Source organism: Ambystoma mexicanum, chromosome 6p, assembly GCF_040938575.1.
Source record: "Ambystoma mexicanum isolate Mex_15411 chromosome 6p, UKY_AmexF1_1, whole genome shotgun sequence".
NCBI classification, from domain to species: domain Eukaryota; kingdom Metazoa; phylum Chordata; class Amphibia; order Caudata; family Ambystomatidae; genus Ambystoma; species Ambystoma mexicanum.
The window spans coordinates 1,515,623,066-1,515,643,911 of NC_090935.1; positions in this window are offsets into that span (position 1 = coordinate 1,515,623,066).

A 20,846-nucleotide genomic window follows, 5' to 3' on the forward strand; every position below is an offset into this window, starting at 1 on the left:
ATGAAAGCTGGTTTGGAGCACTATTCTCGTGGGTCCCCCAATGGATGGCAGACATATTCAAGTTTCTGGGAGCCCTGCTAGTGATGATACTGCTTGGATTGATACTGCTCAAGATAATCATCATACAATGCCAGAAAACTGCAAGGAAAGCCATTGGGATGAAAATCATGGTCGATGTCGAACCTGGATGGAAGCCCAGAGACCTAACTGACGAAGAAATAAGAAACTTTGTGAAGGCAAGCAAATTTGCGCCAGAAGGAACAAAGTTTGCGTACCCCAGAAAACGAAGAAGGTATGAAGGGAAATGGATCTACTGCAGCCCAAATGGGCAATGCCAGCTAATGACCTGGAACAAAGACGAACATATAAAAACAGAAGGAAGTTTGAAAGGAGTGATAAAGATATTGGGCCTCATTACGGGTCGGGCAGTCCGGAATTAACAGTGGCGGTAAACCCGCCGCCACTGTTAATTCCGGACCGCCCGATCCCGACCCCTGCAGGCGGAAGGTGATCTTCCCGCCAGGTCTCACCTGGCGGGGTCAACACCTCCCGTCTGCAGGCAGACGTGGAAACATCAGCACCATCATGAGATGGTGCCGGTGTTTCCACTTCCCCATTCCCATTGAGTCCTATTGGACTCAATGGGAATGGGGATTTACACCATTCCGCCTCCGTGACTCCCGGGACACCGGGGCTGTAATGCCCTGGTAATTTCGGGAGTCACAGAGGCGGAATGGTAATACGAGTCTGGCGGTAACCAGGCGGTTTTACCGCCACGGTTACCGCCGGACTCGTAATGAGGCCCATTGACTCCAAAAACACACACGTTCACACTACCATGTGCAAACCCAGAAGACGATGAACAAGATACTGAAGAACCAAGTAAGACGAATCCAAAGGAGGTAGCAGAAGTGGTCAATGAACCGACCAGAGGAGGGAGTGTAGAGGAGGTCCCAGACATGGCCTACACCCCAACCCCACAGTTTGAGGTACCAGGAACATACTCGCCAAAGTACGTGACGTATGAGGAACAATTGAACCAACAGAGAGCTGCACTGAGCCTATGCCCAGTGCCCATCAGAAGAGCAATACCTGTTGAAGGGCCTATAACCAGACAACCATGGGCGGCTCGGTACCCGCTGAGGCAACCGTACCAGCAGCTGGCCCGAAGTGAAAACTACTTACAGGCTGTCCCCGAAGAGACCCAAAGAGCCCTAATGGAAGGTAAATGGTGATGACATAAGAACCTGGACAGTCGTACAGATGCACATAAAACGACAAGCGAAAAGGATAACATGAACATAAACAACAATCGAAAGATGACGTACAAGGACGAAATGGAAAGAATAATGATGTAATGGATTTATAAGAAGAAACGATGTTGATACATAAAGAGATGTAAGGAAACATAGCTGTGAAGCAAGATGGAAGTTTTCAACCAGCTAACGCTTGTAAATAGGCTTGGAATGCACAAAGCTAAGAAAACGGAACTGCTTGCCATGCTTAGTAGAAGAATAGAGCAGCATGCGTCAATTATATATCTACCTCAATGAAGCACAGTATACAGGTGCGACTCCATTTTGTAAAGCCGAATTAAGCCCATGCTGCAAGGGGCTAACAAGGCCAAGATTCATATTCCAGCCAAAGCCAGAGGAACGAGCGGAATCGAAACTCAGTAAGAAGCAGCTCATGCCTGGGAATTTGAGGTCAACCTAAGGAAGGGAGGAGAGCAGCAACCTCGGAGAATCGAAACTTCAGAGCATACCAGCCAGCCAGTGAAGGTCGAATTAAAGAGGCCCCAGGCAGGTGGCGAGGCTACGGAAGAATCAAATACACGAATAACAGGAAAATGAAGCAGATTCACGGTGAACAGACACATAACCAGCCAGGCACAAAGAGGTACCAACGTCTGATACCACCCAGAACAAAGGATGCCATAACCTTTCTAGATAAGAGGCTACAGTTTCGAGGCCATCCTCAGCAAACTAATTGACACATAGCCCTAAAAGTACTGATTGATGGGAAGGAGGCAGGGTGAATCTTGGGGCACAAGGCACCTGGGTGCTGCTAATTAAAGTGGAGATTTATTTCTAGGGGTGTAACCCACCCAATCACAAAGGACCAAATAATCTAGGGTCCTATAGCTTGTATAACCAATAAGACGTCGTAGTAGTAGTGACCTCTATCACGAGTTATGTAGAGGGATGGGCCTAGGGGCCCACCCGATAAGAGTTATCCAATCCTCACGCTCTCTTACCATATACAGATATAGCACCTATACTTAAGTTACCTTTTCCAACCAATAGAATTGCATGGCAAACTTTGAGTTTTTGCACGTCAAATTATGACAAATTTTGCCCATAAGAATTGCTGTTTGAATGGAGGAAGTGGGAGTTGAAGCGAGACAGGCGATCGCGACAATGTTGATTACCATCTGTTTCCCCGTTTTTTGTACTTGTCATTAAACGCACTTCCCTTTGCCAAACTATTGAGTTGTCCTTATTGAATTGTGTCGCAGTAAGAGAATTCTGCACCCCATCCCCCTCAAGGTGCAGCTATCTTGTCTTACAGGTATCCGAGGGTGAGGATGCTCCACCCTCCTGTACAGGTCTACTATGATTTATTTTGTGCATGTCTCCATGAGCATTGGCTCAGTCATGTGTTGCCACTGTGTGGCACTGTAGAACATTTGTTGATGGGCATGCTGGTTATTTTCAGACTCTCATGGCATGGGTAATTTACTATGGAGTGGGTGCAGTGGATTGTTGGGTGTTTGCACTGGGGGGTCGGGGGATGGGATTTGGGTTGGCATTAGGGCCATGGGTCTGTATAGTTATGACGTGGTGTTTGGGGGGACATGAGTCAGAGCCTGCTGGTAGGTTGCCGTCAATGGGGTTGGGGTGAGGGGGACATGAGTAGGGGCCTGCTGGCAGGTTGCCGTCAATGGGGGTGGGGGAGACATGAGTTTGGCCTGCTGGCAGGTTGCCGTCAATGGGGGTGGGGTGGGGGGTTCATGAGTCGGGGCCTGCTGGCAGGTTGCAGTCAATGGGGGTGGGATGGGGAGGACATGAGTCGGGGCCTGCTGGCAGGTGCCCGTCACTGGTGGGAGGGACTTGTTTTGGGGCTCACAAGTGTATGGTGCCATGTGGGCAGCCTGTGGGGCATGTGCAGGGGTGATGGGCAGCCTGCGGGGCATGTTTAGGGGTGATGGGCTGGTTGCAGGGCATGGTCAGGGGTGTGGGGGGTGGCCTGTGGTGTGGCTGCCTGTGAGCCATGGGGAGGGCACACCCGGGAGGGCACACACTGCCAAATCGCATTTAATTCTCACTTGGTACCCCAGATTCACGCAGCAGTGTGGTGAGGAGCCACATGCACCCTCTACAGCCAGACCACAACACAGGGGTCCACCCTACACCCCTCCCCATGCCCCACAGGCAGCCATCGCCCCTGCACATGCCCCACAAGCAGCCCATCACCTCTGCACATGCCCTCCAGGCAGCCCTTCACACCTGCACATGCCCCGCAGGCTGCCCATAACCCCGGTAAACAAATGTTGTGAGCACACAAGGTTCCTCAATTTTTTTAAAGGGGGCTGTGGTATAAGAGGAAGGCTACATCAAACAAGCGAGTACATTAACCACTAGCTACCCACCTCTAACACACCCAAGGGGAAGGCTACTTATCAGAAATTATCCTCACAGTGGAATTTTCATACAATTCTGTCTACCACCACGGTCAAAAAGTTATCTTAAACATATTTTAATCAATATTTACTCCAAACATAACAGCAAAAACAACATAAAAAGCCATATACAGTGTTCATCATATACGAAAGCCGTAATGGACAAGATGGAGAGAAAACAACGCTTCACACTTATGGCTGTAGTTCACATCACAATGTTTACAATCTATCAACATTGGTTATTTAGCGCGATGTTAGTTATAGTGTCTGAATCACATAACTATTATACACAAATATGGTATAATGGCGTCTACAATCTGATATGTTTCTGGGGCAAAGGGCAGCACTGTTGCAGTCAAAGGCTCGTCAGTAGTGTCCCAGGACCCGTCTTCAGGACGCAGTGAGTTAAGAGGGCGGTTACAATGTCACCATGACGCATATGTAGCAGTGTAGTCAACTATACAGTGAATAAAAAATTGAAGCAAATATAAGATTTACTCAATACCAGTAAAAACCTTTGTATCCGTGGTGTGAGTGCAATACAGAGAAGTAGCCAATTCGCTAACCATATGGTGATTTTTTTTGGTGTGATGAGTGAGGCGATTGCACTCGTCAATCTTATAATGGCGGCCGACAAGTCCGTCCAAATAGTAACAGCTGTAGATCAATACATGTTTTTAGTCAATCAATAATACGATTTTCAAGGAATACTAATCATGATACGGTATATCAAAGTTAAATATTTACCGTTTGCCGTGGACCTCAATTCAATTATAAGTTCCCGCACGCCGTGTTGATCGTGAGCATAGGTTATGTAATCATTTGGGCACTACATGTCCCATAATGCATCATGGAATCTATAAAGGATAAGGCATATATCAGTTCTGTGCTGGTTTAATTTAAAAAGTGTGGAGGTTACATACACTCAGCACTTACTTGACAAAGAATGTCCCAAACGCTATCTTGCTTTTTTTCTCCTATTTTCGTTATTTTTAAGTGTCAGCTCGCATTGTCAACCCGACCAGGGAATCAAGTCCTGCATGGGGGCAGAAAGAGCCAAAGGAGACGGTCAGCCCTCTAGTTATTTGTCGGGTAGCCGTGTGTGTCATAAAATCAAAAGAAGCTTACCTTATGTGTCAGTTCACACGGTGAAAAACTACTGCTGCAGGGCACAGCTTCAATAACATGTACCTCAATGAGGGACTGCCTGCACACTTCTATCAGAGCCCAGTGGTGTTGAAATAGAAAGTGGACTAACCTGATAGTCTGAGGTTATAAACCTCAAAGAAGGACTGCCAATATAGTTCTATAGGCCCCTGTGGTCAAGAGAGGGGGCCATCTTGGAGTGAATACATGTGTTGACTGCAAACACAAGGCGGCAATGTGATCCCTGTGAGGGCAAGAAAGTCCTCAAATGATTACTTATACAGCTACCACTGTGTGTTGTGTCTGTATTGTAATTATCAAATGTCATTAATTGTTCTTAGTAACCTCGATTATAAAGAAATGACGCCTCGCTTAGTGGAGGACCATCTATTAAAAAAATAAATTAAAAAAACACAACACATCGATAGATGATATACAATATTCATCTATGTTGGATAATGATATCTCACATAGTGTTACCCTACACCATCTCGGGTCGTGCATAAAATATTCATCGAGATGTCATGTGTGGGACAAGTCTAAGTCAGCTATGACTTTGGTGTGTGTATCAGCCATTAGTGGATAAACAAATTCCATTCCACAGAAATGTTTAAGCCGGATTGGGCTGTTTTTAGATTGTAAATCCATTTTTGTTCCAGTTTTTTGAGGGACAAATCCCTATTGCCACCTCGTGGGTGGGCTTTAGTAGTTTGAATGACAAACCAGAACATATCTTCACACGTGTGTTTAGCCTCTGCATAGTGGGCCACAAGCGGTTTGTCAGGGGTACCGTTTCGGATAGCTGAACGATGTTCACAAATTCGCACTTTTACGGGCCATCTGATCCCGTAAATCACCCATTTGGTCAAGCAGTTTGAAAAGGATCGATATTTCCACATCCGGCCATTAAGGTCGATTTGTTTAAGGTTTTTGGTTAAGTGGCAGACTGAGCATTGTCCACATGCAAAATGTCCACTTACTGGCAGTAGGCCCCATAGTGTGGGCTGAGTTGGTGTCTCATTATTGTTAGTCGGATAGGTGTGCACTAGTTTATCTCGAAGATTTGGCATTCGTTTGAAGGCAAATCTTGGGTAATTCGGTTGGAAATCTTCAGTATGAACAATTTTCCAGTTTTTTAGTATTACCCTCTTTAGATCATTGCTTAGGGGGGAAAAGGAAGAAACTCATGTGATTCTCTCATCTTTCGGTTTTTTATATTTTTGCAGGGGATGACCTCACGATTAGCATTACGTGCTCTTTTCAGAGATCTCCTAATAATCTTCCGGGGGAGAATGTAAACTATGTATCATTCTCTGATGATTTATACAAAAGATGCCTTGAGTTACCCTCAATCCTAGGTCCATCCCCGGCATCCACAATAGCAGTAACAGCACCTAAAAATACTAATGACCTTGACTTACTGACCCAAAAGAAGAAGAAGTTGATACGTACAGAATCACACGGCCAACTGATGGTTGAATACCTCAGGGCCGGAGTGATTCCGGAGGGTCTCCAAGTCAAAAATATCCCTCGTGTCTTTTTAGATAATCCAAAGTTTATGACCACCTTTATTGGGGTGGCGAATAAATGCTCTAGGGACTGGGTTATACTAGTCATTGGGACAGCTGAGGAAGAATCTAAAAAACAAAAAGAAGATCTATTGGCTTTAGAGAAAAAAATTAATGATGAATCTATGATTCCAGAAACAAAAGCATTGCTGGAAAAAATAGAAGATGAAATGAAAAAATTCAAAACTTTCACTTTTGACAAAAAGAGCTGGAAGTTAAAAAAATATATATCCAACTACAAGGAAGAGTCCACGTACCCTTACCTGAATCCTGGCTTTTTTCAACAACAAAATGCTAACCAGGTGGGAGGGAGGGCCCCTCCCACAATAGAAATTGTGGGAATAGATTTGTTACTTTCTCCAACTCATCCAATAGTAGCGATTTGGATTCTGCCACTGCTCAACCCTATACTAGTCGAGGAGGACCACGGCAGAGAGATGCCCAGCCTCAGTTTTTTCAGGGACAGGGGAAATGAGGGAAGAACAAACAGTGGGGCAACCGCACGATGCCCACCAGACTTTGGCAACCGCCACAAACCAATTGGTAATACCAATTTTCAATCTCAGTTTGCATTGTTTTACTGACACTGAAATTAGCGTTCTGAGTAAGGGATTATCCTTTGTTCCTACAAAAATTGCAGATAAATTCACGACAGAAACGGAAATGAGGAATTTTTTCAGATTAATAAGACTCAAGTATTTCTTCCGCAATCCCAAGGAGGGACCCACTATAGATGATAATACATCAGGATTAAAATCACCCTCATCTTTTACACCTACATCAGCCATGATTTCCCCTCAGATTTTGACCTTTGAAAATAAAGTATGAAAATAAAGTGATTAGAGAATTGGACTATCTCTTTAAGCAGAAAAATCAGCACAAGGACAACCTTATTCGTGCAGAACGCAAAGCTTTAAAAGATCTCGAAAATAACACTTCTTTTGTAGTAAAACCTGCTGATAAAGGAGGGGGGATTGTGTTGTGGGATACCAATGCATACAACACCGAAATTGAGAAACAACTGGGCAACCAACTCTGCTACCGCAGATTGGCAGGCAATCCCTCTGCGGGACTTGCGGAGGAAATCATGAGCCTTATAAACCATGCGTATGATCAGAAATGGATCTGCAGAGATGAACTTAACTTTTTGACTAGACCTAACTCCATCATTCCGGACTTTTACTTACTACCAAAAATGCACAAGAATGCGACCCAGCCACCAGGCCGACCAATTGTTTCAGCAATAGGCTCATTGTTAGAGCCTCTCTCTATCTATGCAGATTCGTTTCTGAGACCTTTTGTGGCCAAGATCAAATCATATATACAAGACACGACAGCTACGATTCACACCATTGCCAGCTTACATCACGGTGCCAATGACATTCTGGTTACCCTTGATGTAGAATCATTATACACAAATATCCCCCAGGATCATTGTATAGAAGTACTATATCAATATCTTGAGAAAAGGGTTGATCTCACAGTGCCTTGAAACTGTGTGAGGTTAGCCTTGACAAAAAACTTTTTTCTTTGTAAAAAAATGTTTTACCAACAAAGACAAGGTACATCAATGGGGGCCACATTTGCACCGGACCTGGCTAATTTGTATATGGATCATTATGAAACCAACTTCATTTATGCGGCGACCAATCCGTTCCATGAGCACATCAGCTCATGGCACCGCTATATTGATGACGTCTTCATGCTATGGCATGGGAGCCGAGATGCACTTGATCAGTTTCTTATGTGGCTCAAAGGACAAACTACAACCATCAAATTTACTGAAAGTATAGCCTTTCTTGATCTGACAATTTTCAAAAAGGATAATCTTCTTGGCACCACACTTTTTAAAAAACCCACAGACAAGAACACGTTACTACTTTTCAGTAGCTTCCATCCGTCTAACCTACGGGACAACTTACCTTATGGACAATTCCTAAGAATACGACGGAACTGTAGTGAAATTGCTGATTTTAAAACTAACAGTCAGGAACTGAGCGAAAAATTACGACATAGACAATACCCCCGGAAGATTATTAAGAGATCTCTGAAAAGAGCACGTAATGCTAATCGCGAGGTCATCCTGCAAAAATACAAAAAAACGAAAGATGAGAGAATCACATGTGTTTCTTCCTTTTCCCCCCTAAGCAATGATCTAAGGAGGGTAATACTAAAAAACTGGAAAATTGTTCATACTGAAGTTTCCGACCGAATTACCCAAGATTTGCCTTCAAACGAATGCCAAATCTTCGAGATAAACTAGTGCACACCTATCCGACTAACAATAACGAGACACCAACTCAGCCCACACTATGGGGCCTACCGGCAGTAAGTGGACATTATGCATGCGGACAATGCTCAGTCTGCCACTTAACCAAAAACCTTAAACAAATCGACCTTAATGGCCGGATGTGGAAATATCGATACTTTTCAAACTGCTTGACCAAATGGGTGATTTACGGGATCAGATGCCCTTGTGGGCTAATATATGTGGGTAAAACCATTAGGCCCGTAAAAGTGCGAATTTGCGAACACCGTTCAGCTATCCGAAACGGTACCCCTGACAAACCGCTTGTGGCCCACTATGCAGAGGCTAAACACACGTGTGAAGATATGTTCTGGTTTGTCATTCAAACTACTAAAGCCCACCCACGAGGTGACAATAGGGATTTGTCCCTCAAAAAACTGGAACAAAAATGGATTTACAATCTAAAAACAGCCCAATCCGGCTTAAACATTTCCGTGGAATGGAATTTGTTTATCCACTAATGGCTGATACGAACACCAAAGTCATAGCTGACTTAGACTTGTCCCATACATGACATCTCGATGAATATTTTATGCACGACCAGAGATGGTGTAGGGGAACACTATGTGAGATATCATTATCCAACAATAGATGAATATTGTATATCATCTATCGATGTGTTGTGTTTTTTTAATTTATTTTTTTAATAGATGGTCCTCCACTAGGCGAGGCGTTGTTTCTTTATAATCGAGGTTACTAAGAACAATTAATGACATTTGATAATTACAATACAGACACAACACACAGTGGTAGCCGTATAAGTAATCATTTGAGGGCTTTCTTGCCCTCACAGGGATCACATTGCCGCCTTGTGTTTGCAATCAACACATGTATTCACTCTAAGATGGCCCCCCCTCTTGACCACAGGGGCCTATAGAACTGTACTGGCAGTCCTTCTTTGAGGTTTATAACCTCAGACTATCAGGTTAGTCCACTTTCTATTTCGACACCACTGGGCTCTGATAGAAGTGTGCAGGCAGTCCCTCCTTGAGGTACATGTTATTGAAGCTGTGCCCTGCAGCGGTAGTTTTTCACCACGTGAACTGACACATAAGGTAAGCTTCTTTTGATTTTATGACACACACGGCTACCCGACAAATAACTAGAGGGCTGACCGTCTCCTTTGGCTCTTTCTGCCCCCATGCAGGACTTGATTCCCTGGTCTGGTTGACAATGCGAGCTGACACTTAAAAATAATGAAAATAGGAAAAAAAAGCAAGATAGCGTTTGGGACATTCTTTGTCAAGTAAGTGCTGAGTGTATGTAACCTCCACACTTTTTAAATTAAACCAGCACAGAACTGATATATTCCTTATCCTTTATAGATTCCATGATGCATTATGGGACATGTAGTGCCCAAATGATTACATAACCTATGCTCACGATCAACACGGCGTGCGGGAACTTATAATTGAATTGAGGTCCACGCCAAACGGTAAATATTTAACTTTGATATACCGTATCATGATTAGTATTCCTTGAAAATCGTATTATTGATTGACTAAAAACATGTATTGATCTACAGCTGTTACTATTTGGACGGACTTGTCGGCCGCCATTATAAGATTGACGAGTGCAATCGCCTCACTCATCACAACAAAAGAAATCACCCTAAGGTTAGCGAATTGGCTACTTCTCTGTATTACACTCACACCACGGATAAAAAAGTTTTTACTGGTATTGAGTAAATCTTCTATTTGCTTCAATTTTTTATTCACTGTATAGGTGACTACACTGCTACATATGCGTCATGGTGACAGTGTAACCGCCCTCTTAACTCACTGCGTCCTGAAGACGGGTCCTGGGACACTACTGACGAGCCTTTGACTGCAACAGTGCTGCCCTTTGCCCCAGAAACACATCAGATTGTAGATGCCATTATACCATATTTGTGTATAATAGTTATGTGATTCAGTCACACTATTACTAACATCACGCTAAATAACCAATGTTGATAGATTGTACACATTGTGATGTGAACTACAGCCATAAGTGTGAAGTGTTGTTTTCTCTCCATCTTGTCCATTATGGCTTTCGTAAATGATGAACACTGTATATGGATTTTTATGTTGTTTTTACTGTTATGTTTGGAGTAAATATTGATTAAAATATGTTTAAGATAACTTTTTGACCGTGGTGGTAGACAGAATTGTATGAAAATTCCACTGTGAGGATAATTTCTGATAAGTAGCCTTCCCCTTGGGTGTGTTAGAGGTCGGGAGCTAGTGGTTAATGTACTCGCTTGTTTAATGCCCATCACCCCTGCACATGCCCCACAGACAGCCCATCACCCCTGCACATGCCCTGCAGGCAGCCCATCACCCCTGCACATGCCCTGTAGGATGCCCATCACCCCTGCACATGCCCCATAGGCTGCCCATCACCCCTGCACATGCCCCACAAGCAGCCCACACCACAGGCCCCCCCTCACCCTGCCATGCAGCCAGCCCATCACCCCTACCCCTGCACCTGCCCCGTAGGCAGCCCATCACTCCTGCACATGCCCCGCAGGCAGCCCATCACCCCTGCACATGCCCTGCAGGCAGCCCATCACCCCTGCACATGCCCTGTAGGATGCCCATCACCCCTGCACATGCCCCATAGGCTGCCCATCACCCCTGCACATGCCCCACAAGCAGCCCACACCACAGGCCCCCCTCACCCTGCCCTGCAGCCAGCCCATCACCCCTGCACATGCCCCGTAGGCAGCCCATCACTCCTGCACATGCCCCGCAGGCAGCCCATCACCCTTGCACATGCCCCACAGGCAGCCCATTACCCCTCCCCATTCCCCGCAGGCAGCCCATCACCCCTGCACATGCCCCACAGGCAGCCCATCACCCCTGCACATGCCCCGCAGGCAGCCCTTCAGCCCTGCACATGCCCCGCAGGCTGCCAATCACCCCTGCACATGCACCACAGGCAGCCCATCACCCCTGCACATGCCCTGCAAGCTGCCCATCACACCTGCACATGCCCCGCAGGCAGCCCTTAACCCCTGAACATGCCCCGCAGGCTGCCCATCACCCCCACACATGCCCCTCAGGCAGTCCATCACCCGTGCACATGCCCCGCAGGCAGCCCATCACCCCTGCAAATGCCCCACAGGCTGCCCATTCCCCCTACACATGCCCCACAGGCAGCCCATCACCCTTACACATGCCCCACAGGCTGCCCATCACCCCTGCACATGCCCCAAAGGCAGCCCACAACACAGGCCCCCCCTCACCATGCCCTGCAGCCAGCCCATCACCCCTGCACATGCCCCGCAGCCAGCACACACAACAGGGGGTGTATTTCCATGCTATTTGCCTGGCGCGAGCAGGGTACGCGTATTCCAAGGGGTGTGTGGGGAGTTTTACACGCGATAGGCCTGGCGCGAGCGGGGTATGCGTATTCTGTCTGAGGGGTGCGCAGGGAGTTTTACACACGATAGGCCTAGCACGAGCCGGCTACGCGTATTCCGAAGGGTGCGCAGGGAGTTTTACACGCGATAGGCCTGGCACGAGTGGGGTATGCGTATTCCCATGGGTGCACAGGGAGTTTTACACTCGATAAGCCTGGCGCAAACAGGGTACGCGTATTCCGAGGGGTCCGCGGGTAGTTTTACATGCGATAGGCCCAGCACGAGTGGGGTATGCATATTCTGAGGGGTGCGCGGGAAGTTTTACACGCAATTTTTTTTTTTTTTTTTTTATTGTTTTCGCTTTATACAAACCTTTACAATCATTAAAGATAAAGAATAAAACCTCCAGCACAATAACAATTTAACAATGAGTTAAAAAGATACATAAGATTTATAAAAATAATATTTCTATACAGTAGTTTGTGCTTAATACATCAAGTTCAAATTCTTATATCAAAAGTGTAGCAAGTTCATTCAATTTTGCTTCAATAATTGACAATAATTCTATCAATTTCAAATTAAATGACAAACTAGTACTGCACATACAACGGTTCCAAAGAGCTTCCATACTAGTATCTGTTTGAAACTGAACCTTTAGATTAAAAATTTTATTACGAAATGGTGAAAAGAAGGGACAAGCAATGACCATATGTTTCAGTGTTTCATCTGCCTCCAAGCCTTCGCAAAAACGGCATAGAGTGGAAAAGCGGGTTTGAGATGATATATTCCAGTTTTTTGTTTTGGACAGAGTTCGAAATTGATTCAAGCGAAAACGAATTAGAAGTTTACTACCAACCGCAGAGGGAAATTGAATCAAATAAAATGCACGATCACCCCACTTTCTACGAAATTGGCTATATTCAGAATATGATGGGTAAGTTCCCATTTTATCTGTAAGCTTACACCAAAAGTAGAGTTCATATTTTTTTTTTTGAGCAGGAAGCAACAAGGTCATACTTTCGGGGGTTTCATCAATAGCATTTAAAATTGCATTTAATTTGTTTGTGAATACTTTAAGTGAGTAAATACTCGGATTTTCAAGTAGTTTATTCAATTTAAGATATAAGGAGTTTGCCGGAGGGTCCAACATTTTAGTATAGTTTTTTATATTTCGCCAATTTCTTTTTACAGAAAGAGGCAACAAATTAATTTCATGGCAAATAAAAACATTTGGAATGGATTGAGCTAAACCCAGGGCAGACTTCCACATGTTTCCCTGTATTGTATCAAGAAAAGAATCAATTTCATGTAAACATATATCCAAAGGGTATAGTAAACAGGGTTCAACTTTGAGTAAGTAAAAATGAATAAGAGGTAATAAAGAAAATAAACAATATTTATGGAAAATGATTTTCATCTGAGCGGCTAAGGTTTTAGCTTTATTATTAAGAAATGCTTGCCACATACTTAGAGAATAAGAATCCACCAGTGGATAGCCCAAATAGCGGATGGATGAGGTATAGCAGAGTTCGACTCCTTGCAAGAGCCATGAGAATTTGTTTGCTTTGCATCGCCCATCATAAAAGGTAAGAATTGAAGATTTAGTTGGATTGACTGTGAGATTCAGATTGTGAGCAAATTTAGCAAATAGATCAAGTTTGTTCTGAAGGCCAAACGGGGTGCGGTCAAAAATGAGGAGATCGTCTGCAAAACCGATCCAATCAAGCCTGAGTGCACCCAACTTGGCTGGAAATACATGCTGGTTTTTCCAAAGAGAGTCAATCCAATATAGGTATAAATTGAATAGAATTGCCGCCATATTGCATCCTTGCTTAAAGCCAATTGCGGTTCTGATTGAGTTAGTTAAAGCACCATTACGATTTAAGCGAATTCGATAAGAGGTCTTGAGGTGCAACAGGGCGATCAGTGCAACCAAAAAATAAGGGATTCCTATTTCGATCAGTTTGGCCCAGAGAATTTCTCGGATTACGCTGTCAAATGCAGCTGTCAAGTCCAGACTGGCCATATACACAGGCCCCATGTGTGCATTTTTAGTCTGTGCATAGAGATGCGCAAGAATTGTTGCATTCAGAGGACAGCCAAAGAACTTTCTAAATCCCACCTGGAATATTGAGAGCAAGTTATTGTGTGTGATATACATTTGAAGCTCCTGCAGGAGTAAAAGAGAGAATATTTTAGATGAAGCATCAGTAAGACAATGGGGCGATAATTGCATGGTAGTTCAGGGGGGCCTTTTTATAGATAGGTATTATGTGAGCTGAGTGCCATGTTAAAGGAATTTCCCCAGTTTGTAAAATCAGATCAAACCGGATCTTTAAGATGTATGCCCAAAAAAGGGGATCCGATTTATAGACGCACGGGGGGAGCCCATCTGGACCTGGTGCTTTGGAGTTGTTAAGTTTGTTGATTACATCAATGATGTCATTAACCGTCCATCCAGTTCTTGTATTACGAATGAACATTGGATAGTGGTTTTTGACAAAAGAAAAGCGGTCAGGCAATTTGAATTTTTGTGTTATAAAGTTAGTCCACGCATCAGCGGAAATTACGCATTGCGGATCAGATTGTTGGCCTAATTTTAAAGAGCGTAGTAATGACCAAGATTGCCTGGTATTATATTTTAATAAGTGATGCATCATATTTTGATTGTCGGCAATGTACATGGAAATTTTCAGAAATTTAATTCTGTTTTTGTGGACTTGTTTTGTTCGATTTAGCGCGATTGACCTACAAAGGGAGGGAGACATAGATCTCAATCTCCCTGATTTTTTTGTACTTCTCTTTTTTTGAGTCAGCAACCAACTTATTGAATTTATGTATATGATTTGCATTGGATTCGGTAGTGGACCATTTAGACAGAGCAATTTTATTTAGGTGGAATTGGATACGTTTCATATTGAGCTCTTCAGCTTTACGTAGAGAGAAATAACAATCACGGAAGTCAGTGGTGATGAGCGGATCCGCCGCAATCATTTGCAACAGTTTACAACACACTTTCGGATTCCATCGTATAGATAATAAATGTCGATCAGATTCAAGTAAAGTTAAGCTAGGCATAGCGTCAAAGCGTGCAATAGATAGTTGAATAGATAGGCAAATTAACATATGATCCCCAAGTTCAGGGTCAGAAATAATAACCGGTTTAATAAGAGAGTATAGACATGTTGATACAAAGAAAAAGTCAATCAAAGATTTAGAATTACCCCTATGCCACGAGAATTTAAATGGATTTAACAATACGGGAGCTGATTGAATGTCCCATTCCAAAAAAAACTCAAGCCACGTTTGTCCATTTCGTACAGAATCAAGAGAGTGGCTGGGAACCAGATTCCTTTTGCTTAATAGTAAATCATAACATAATGCATTAAAATCACCACCAACAATTATTTTGAGAGCTGAATTTCGTGCAAATGCTGCTACTAATAGCGAGTTCATTTCATCAATGATAGTATCGAGAGGGGAAGATAATTTGTTCCAATAAATGCAAACCAACAGTAGTACATCTTTAGACGGATTCGCGAGTGTTAATTCAACAGCCATTAGGCTTTGAGTGCAACATATATATTTAGCAACACATTTGGTTAACATATTAATTAGAATAGCAATTCCTCCTGAGGGCCGTCCCATAGAACCCTGCGAGGCCGCATGTGAGAAAACATAAAAACCCTCAATTGAGAATGGAAACCGGCACATTGTTTCCTGTAAAAAGACAACATCCGGCTGAGGATGATTCTTTTTGTTGGTCCATGTCCGGAAGTTGTTAAGACCGCAGGAATTCCAGGACACAATCAAAAGATCCCCCAAGCTAGGATCGTCCTAGTGCTCCAGAGTTGGAGCTAGGTGCGGCTGCGGTAATACCTACAGATTGTATTCCCTTGAGAGCAGATACAATTGCCATCAATTGTGTAAGGGTACTCGCATCGAGGTCCAAGGCTACCCCTTGATCTTTTGATGCAGAAGGGGTTTGAACTACAGGAATCTGGGTATTGACGAAGCTTTCTGCGTCGTCAATATTGGAAAATAATGTTGGTACTAGACCTATGGAAAGTAGATCCACCTTTTGTTCCCAGATCAATTTTAAGATTAATGGAGAGTTGTATCTGCAAATCATTTTATTGTTGTTTGCAGATGCAAGTGTAATCCAATCAATATCGTTGGATCTGATCAATCTCAAGGCCGGGACAGCTTGCAAAGTTGAGATAAAGTAAGACCGGTTTAGCCTTGCCTTACCATGAAATTCAACATTGCTCTCCCATCCCATAACGACAGTCCCTTTTAGTTCATCCGCTGTGTTAATCATGGCTGTTACCTTTTTGCTCTCTGGTGAAGGGGAACTGTTCGCAATTGGAGGGATCAGTGTTAAATTCTCACTTTGCATTTCTCGACTTGAGTTTTCAATCAGTGGATCGATCTCTTTTTTTTTCCCCTAACTTTCAACATTGCTGCTCGGATTTTCAGCCGAATTGGACACAGCCACTTTTGGCATGTGTGTCGGTGAATTTCGCTGACTTTTCAAAATTGCATCATTGCATGCACCTTGAATGATTCTGTCAGTTTTTTTTATGGCTAGCAGAGGGTAGAAGTTAGAGAGCGTAGCTTGTTTTACAGTCAAATGCGACTCTTCGAGTGTAAACACCGGGGAGGGCAAGTCCGTTTCCTCGCATGAGTTACTTTTCATTTGCATTTTTTTTTTTTTCGGAGACTGTTTGCACATTTGTTTGTTACATTTTAGGCGAGCCTCTTTTACACATGCATCAGATAAATTAGGAATCAGTGGCTGTGCTGCAGAGAGATTGAGCACTGCTTTAGATTCCGCATTTAGCTGATTCAAGTCAATAGTACCCTCCCCGCCTGACAGATTACATATTTCTTTTATGTTTGAATTATGACGATCTGATTTAGGAGCACTCTGATTCTTAGATTTTTTTTCTACTTTTTGTTTAAGTCTTTTATCGGCTCCTTTTCTTTTTTCAGCTCTCTGTTGTGCTCTTTTTTGTTTTCTCGTAGGGACCATTGGGAGAGCTTCACCAGACGATAATGATGCAATTGATTTGTCACATGCCAAATCTAGATCAGTCATATTGTCCGAGAGCGCAAGTAAATCAGTGAGCGCAGATGGACTATCTGGAGTAGAGAGTTTGGGGCATTCGACTATATTTTGGACCGCGTCGTTGTTTAATTTAGTGACTAGTAATAAAGTTGACTGAATTTCCTTGAAGGCAGACAATAATTTCTCAATATTAGCCGCATTTATTTCCACTAATTGTTCCATCTTACATTTCTGAAACCCTGGTGGAGAATGCAAAGGCATTGGGGGATCAGCTACGATTTCCGCATATGTTTTTGTCTGAGTACCTTTGTCGCTGCAAATATTAGGAGTAGTATGATTAGAACTCAGGAGCGAGATTGTATTGCATGCGAACAAGAGGCCTTCTATCTTATTTATTTTAGAAGATATTTCTGTATTTTGCAAATGAAGAAACCTGACTTCTTCATGCGTGCGTTCATGACCTTTATCAAGTAAGTTTAATATACGCGTAATGATAGGAAACGCTTCTGGATTGAATGGTAGTTCCATTTGAGGTTGACAATTCAATGTGTGAATAGAGTCATGAATAAGATTAGTATCATCTAATGGAGGAGGATGAAAGCGATCACGATGAAGTGTAGCATTGGGCAATACAGTTTGCTGTTTTGTAGCCACAGGGGAATTGTTACGTTGTTCTGGACAATACAGCTTGGAAGAGCCAAGCACAGAGGGAGAATCTCCATTTGTAGCTTTCCCATATGATGTGGATACTTGGGTTTGAACAGAATAAGGGTAGGATGGATCATAAGTAGGCAAAGTAGGTAGATCCCCTTTGCATCTTCTTTGTAAGATTGGGGAAGAAGGTTCGTGGGAAAGCCTAATACGTCTACCCAGATCGGTTTCAATCATTAGGGGAAGAGTAGAGAAGTCAGCCAAATGATGGTTAAAGCTCTCAATTCCCATTTCCCTTTTAGTAGCTGCTCTCACAATGCTATCCTCCAGGTTAGCACTGTCATCCATCCACCCTTTGGGTGAGCTGGAATTTATCTCAGTGGTGCTAGAAGGCGCGACCATCAGAGGAGTCTTTGACTCCACACTCGTGTTTTCCCCGGATTCTGACAGAGCCAGCGGGAGAGCAATCTCCTGATTTTTATTAAGGAGTATAATTTCTCCATGTTCTAACTGAGGGCTAGTATCATGAATGCCTATTTGGTTACACAATTTAGGATAAGTAACTCCTGAACAATTTAATTCAGCAATAGACATTGAATTGGGCAGTGTTATACATAAATCAGAAGACAACATGCTAGACAAGGCATTGGGTTCATTGTTACATATCTCTGGAGTTACCAAATCAGTGCTGCATCCAAGATCCATCTCGTTCACAGGAGTGAACTCAGTAAAGGATTTAGTTTGAACCACAGTATCAGGGTCCTCCATATCCGTAGTCTCCATAGAAATGCCCCTTTTAGCGTTAGATAATAGTGCGCGATTCCTCTTCGAGCGTTTAGCTGGAACAGGAGAATGTAGCGTGGCTCCACTACGAAGACCACTAACCATTACCTTGGTGTAGATGCACTCGTGGGCTTAGAGGGACATAGATTGGCATAAGAGCAGGCCGAGAAAAAGAAAAATAAACAAGAGAAAGCTGTTTAAACTTACCCACCGAGCGCGCACCGCGAGCAGCGAACAGCAAACAGTACTTTTTCGGTACTTCTGCGGTGCGCGCGCGGTAAGCGTTCAGCTGGGTAGTTATAGGCTAGAGGAAGCACGTCAGCCAGGAGGGGAGGAACTCCAGCCAGAGGAAGTGACCTATAACAAAAAGCAGAGGAAGTATGTTCAAATAATTCGTGTGATAGTAAATCAGATCTTTACAAATCACACAGAACATACATTTTTTTTTTATTTTATTATTTTTTTTTTTTATATGATTGAGTTAATGGCTAATCCCAGGGGCACACTATGCAGCGGTGGGCACACAGCGTTGGGCACACCAAGTCCAAATCCCAGAGAGAACTCCAGCACAATGAATGAGGCAGGACAATGTGACTAAATAGATTGAATAGAAAGAGCGGGGCGGGCCAAAGGTATCAGTCACCTCGATGCAGAGGAAGTCAGGCAAGTCCAGTGCAGGAGGCACAGACGTCCTCCACGAGTCCAAACACGATTGAGGGCAGACACAGCTCTCAAATCCTGAAGGCGCTGGTGCAGCGTAGCGCGGGCAGAATGGCAGCAAGACAGCAAACAGTACTTTTTCGGTACTTCTGCGGTGCGCGCGCGGTGCACGTTCAGCTGGGTAGTTATAGGCTAGAGGAAGCACGTCAGCCAGGAGGGGAGGAACTCCAGCCAGAGGAAGTGACCTATAACAAAAAGCAGAGGAAGTATGTTCAAATAATTCGTGTGATAGTAAATCAGATCTTTACAAATCACACAGAACATACATTTTTTTCTTTTTTTTAAATTTATTTTTTTTTTTTATATGATTGAGTTAAAGGCTAATCCCAGGGGCACACTATGCAGCGGTGGGCACACAGCGTTGGGCACACCAAGTCCAAATCCCAGAGAGAACTCCAGCACAACGAATGAGACTGGACAATGTGACTAAATAGATTGAATAGAAAGAGCGGGGCGGACCAAAGGTATCAGTCACCTCAATGCAGAGGAAGTCAGGCAAGTCCAGTGCAGCAGGCACAGACGTCCTCCACGAGTCCAAACACGATCGAGGGCACACACAGCTCTCAAATCCTGAAGGCGCTGGTGCAGCGTAGCGCGGGCAGAATGGCAGCAAGACAGCAAACAGTACTTTTTCGGTACTTCTGCGGTGCGCGCGCGGTGCGCTTTCAGCTGGGTAGTTATAGGCTAGAGGAAGCACGTCAGCCAGGAGGGGAGGAACTCCAGCCAGAGGAAGTGACCTCAATGCAGAGGAAGTCAGGCAAGTCCAGTGCAGCAGGCACAGACGTCCTCCACGAGTCCAAACACGATCGAGGGCACACACAGCTCTCAAATCCTGAAGGCGCTGGTGCAGCGTAGCGCGGGCAGAATGGCAGCAAGACAGCAAACAGTACTTTTTCGGTACTTCTGCGGTGTGCAATACGCAATTGGGTTATCGCATAGAAGCTGAGTGGCGTTTTTACGTTGTTGGGGGGCTGTATGCTGGTCCACTGGCCTTTGCGCCATGTAGGGGATTTGTGCAGATGTTTTTGGTGCATGGGACGGGGTTGGGGGCGTAAGTGGCGCTGCTGCAGGGTCGCTACACCGCGCTGCACCACGGCTGGTTATGGTTGTAAGTATCCATGAATACGCTGTGCGTCAAAATGGGTTTTGGCGCATCTTCTGCGCTTGGATCCATGAATTACCCGCTATGGATTAGGTCTAACCATTTTAAACATACCAAATGAACTATTAAACTCAGAGGCAAAACAAGCAAAATTATTCCATTTGCTGCAAGCAACCTCAGAGTAGCTGCAATAGCACTGATGTAAACTCTTCAATGCCGCAAGGAAGCCAGGAAGCGACAACAAGAACAAACCAGTATTGCTCACAGCAAACTGATGGATAGATGCCTTCATACAAAGATGCAGGGGGCATAAGCGCCACGCAGAAACAGAGACAGGTGCGCTGTCCTTCCACTCCCACTCCACTACAAATAGCAGTGAAGAGAGAGAGAGAGAGAGAGAGAGAGAGAGAGAGAGAGAGAGAGAGAGAGAGAGAGAGAGAGAGAGAGAGGTGTGTTGAAGGCCTCTAAT